Below are 3,900 nucleotides of genomic sequence, written 5' to 3'. Positions count from 1 at the left end.
ATTCCTCTATTTTTTCTGTTTTCTCTATTTTTCATAGTGACTCATGCCTTTTATTTCTTCTGCAGCATCGGGAGACAGGTCAGATGGGGCACTTCCATAGCACTGGCGCCCAAGAAGACCATTGCCCTTCAAGCAAGGTAGGGGTCACCGCCAAACGTCGCTCCCATTTCGGGCGAGAGCGGAGCTAGTGTCACAGCCTCGTCGGCTGGTCTAGCCCCATCTGTGGTGGTGCTCATGCCCTCGGCGGGTCAAGCGGTTGGCGAGGCCAAGGGGCACCCTCGGAGGTTGCCATGCAATCGGCGATGGAAGTGATGCCGCTACCGACGTCGGGGCAGGCGATGCTGTCGACCGCAACTGTTGCATCGACCACGGTGGGCGTGGCACAGCCGGACGAGGTCCCACCGATGAAGGCCAGAGGTGATGGTGGCTACGATGGATGGGTCATAGCCAGGAGTTGTGGTGGAGGCTCCCAAGGCGGTGGCACGTCCTGTGCCACCGGCGGCCCCAAAGATGACTCCCGACGTGGACAGGACCAAGGGGGTCATGGCCCAGGGACCCTCGGACGCCGCGGTGATTGCCGAGGAGACCAACAGGGAGTTTTTCCTGGTCCTGCCATTGGAGGGCCACCACCCGCCTGCACGGGATGAACCCCCCTCTGGTGCGTGAGTCCGTCGGACCCGTCGTCGGAACTCTTCACCCACGACGATGTCGTCGAGGGCATAGAGCAGGAGAACCTCCATGAGGGGTTCATGGCCGCGCTGGAAGCTCTGAACCAAGCCAGTGGCGCCCTTTGAGACGTCATCATTCCCACCGGCCAGGTATTCACTTGGTCTTGCCTCCCGATCTCTTCTTTCTTCATCTATTTTTATTTTCTGACCACCGTCTTTCTTCAGTCGCTTATTGCTCGCAGTCGGGAGAAATCTCGGTTCCTTTATGAGCATAAGGAGGATTGGGACCACCTCGTTGATGAGGCGCGGCTGCACAGGGACATGATCGCCCAGCTCCGACATAGAGTGGCCGAGTTTTGCTACGGAGGCGGACAATCTTCGACGGCGGGAGGCCGAGGTCTGTGGGGATGCGGAGCTCGCCGAGAAGTCTTTTGATGAGCTATCAGAGAGGGCACGACGGGATTAGGAGGAGGTCACCAGAGTGCGGAAGGAGTGGGATGAGCTGCTCCAGCAGGATGCCGAGACCCATCAGGGGATCATCGACCTCCTGGCCGAGGCTGAGAAGGAGTGGGATCTTAGGCTGGTAGCCGAGGAGAGGTCCGCGGCCCTAGAGTAGAGGGCGAAATTGGACGCCAAGATGGTCACCTGGCTGCGCGAGGAGCAGGACAAGCTATGCCATACTGCGGAGAGGCTCTACTCAGAGTGCGACGTGGCCTGCGGGGAGCACGACCAGGCCGTCCGAGAGCGTGATGAGGTGCAACAGAGGATCCGCTCCCTCTAGGCCGAGCTGGAGACCACAAAAGCCTAGAAGCTAGAGGTCAAGGGTGCCGCTGCCGGATTGGCCACGGATCTTGCCGAGGCAAGGAGTCTTCTTCAGGCGGAGAGCAACGAGCTCGATATCCTGAAGGTTGCCCTTGGCATAGTCTGCGATGACCTGCAGGTGGTGCAGGCGGAGGGGACCAGCTCGCTCGCGGCCCATGCTGTAGATATCATGGCACGGGTGCGCCAGCTAGAGGAGGAAGCTCTTCACACAGGGATCACCCAAACCTTCGCCGCCGCCCGCTCGCATTATGATGACAACATTGATTTTGAGGCGATGAGCCTCGGTTTCATGCCTGGTTATGAACCCTCCGAGCTAGATGACATAGAAGCGATAGTGACTCCTTTTGTGGAAACCATGCCAAGCATAATTGAAGATATGGTTCTCCCCGAGAGGGGGTAGTTAATCGAATGAGTCTGGACATTTATCTGTAATCTGTGGACAAGGGTCCACTTTTACGTTTTGAAAATAGATTCGTAATTTTGTTTCGTTAAACAAATTCGCAATTTCATTTTGTTTGATTGAACTTGCTTTCTTCCCTTTTTGTATTCAAAAAAGGGGCTCATGCAATCCGACCCTTCTGCCCATTAAGACCATAGGGCCTAAGGCGTGTAAGAGGGAAACTTGGATTATGCTGGTGAGCAAAGTTACCGTAGCCGTCGGGGCGTGGGTTTTTTGCAGTCTTACCAGGCATGCTCGGTTATTTGTTCCCACAAACCTTGCCGCTAATCTTAACATGAGGAAGAGGTCCGACGCTGCGATTGTTTCGAAAAAGGAGGTATTTATACCTTTATCAGCCCCCGAGTGAGATCCAACCCCTTGCGGTCGCTGGGGCCAGATGTCACTGGAGACCGAAGCGAGGGTAGTGAACTTACTCTTGTATTCGCACGTACCCCTTACTTAGGATTTTAGCTATCATTCTGTGACCGTGCGTTTGGTCTCATTGCTAGCCCGGCCTTCCCTAAGCCCCCGCGCATGGTGGGGATTCGGTCTTGGTGTCGGGGACCTAATACCAGGGTACCCAACGAGGTAGAACTGGCAAACACCGGATGTCGACACTGACGAGAACACTACTGTGCCTCTTGCCTAAACGATGGAAGATCGGTTCTGGCTCGCCCAACCCCCGAGGGCCAGACTCCGCCTCGCTCGACCCCCGAGGACTAGACTCCACCTCGCCCGACCCTCGAGGGCCAGACTCCGCCTCGCCCGACCCCCGAGGGCCAAACTCCACCTCGCCCGACCCCCGAGGGCCAGACTCCACCTCGCCCGACGTCTGAGGGTGGGCTCCATCTTGCCCGATGACTGAGGACTAGCCTCGCTCGTCTAGCCAGCAAGGGCTGGACACCGCTCTGCCTGACACCCGCACCCTGCCCTTTCATGATGATAGGAACAGGGTAAGATGAGACATTTGGGTCAGCCGCGGCACCAAAGACCATGCCATGTGCCACTATAGGAAAGTACCATCGAGGTACGATGGGACGGGCACTTTAGGCCCTGCCAGGCATGGCAGAGCCCGAATAGTGTTGTAGGCGCCGGGTTTTCGGTCTACAGTATTGTGGGCGCCGCCTTCAACCCTTGGGCGTGGAGCCTAACACAAACACCGCAATGGGACTCACGTCCCCTATAGTGACGAGCATGCGGGCACCGCACCGTTCGCCCCCCACGGGGTCACAGGGCGACACTCCTGTCTGACACGCCGCCCACGGGGGCGGGACGAGACGTAGCCACTTGTAGATCACACACAGCGTCGTCAAAGCACAGGCGCCTGGTGAACGTGCCAACCCCTGACAACATCTGACCGTGTTAGCGGGGCTGGCTCAGAGGCAAAAGGGGGGGCCGGTGCCTTCGGAGGGTTCCTTGACCTCTAGTTTTCTCCTTTCTCCGACATGTAAGCCATGCTCCCCTTGATCTATAAAAGGAGGGGCAGGGCACCCCACTAGAGAGATGGAATGACTCACACAAAGCCTAGTTCGACACAAAGGCAACGCATCACACGCACTACCAAGTAGCGCCCAAGCTCTTGGCATCCCTTCGATCTTTTCCATTAGAGACTTGGGACCAGTCCCTCTCTCGACCGTTTGTACCCCCTACTACGAACCATTTTCGATGCTAATAACACGAGCAACAGCAGACTAGATGTAGGGACATTCAGCCCGAACCAGTATAAACCTTGTGTCTTTTAGCGCACCATTCGGGCCTAATGCGCATAAATACAAATTTACTAGCCGGTGCTTGTTCAAAACACCGACAGTTGGCGCACCAGGTAGGGGACTTTGCGCGTTCCAAACTAGGCCATGGATGGCCAACCACAACATCAGCTGGGTCCCAAGCGCACACGTGCATTTCGGGAGCCTAGATTTCATCATCACGGTGGGAGGAGAGTTGGTACGAGCGCGCACCACCATCCAGTCT

The sequence above is a fragment of the Miscanthus floridulus genome, chromosome 16, assembly GCF_019320115.1.
Source record: "Miscanthus floridulus cultivar M001 chromosome 16, ASM1932011v1, whole genome shotgun sequence".
NCBI classification, from domain to species: Eukaryota; Viridiplantae; Streptophyta; class Magnoliopsida; order Poales; family Poaceae; genus Miscanthus; species Miscanthus floridulus.
Note: the sequence above shows the minus strand (reverse complement) of the source record.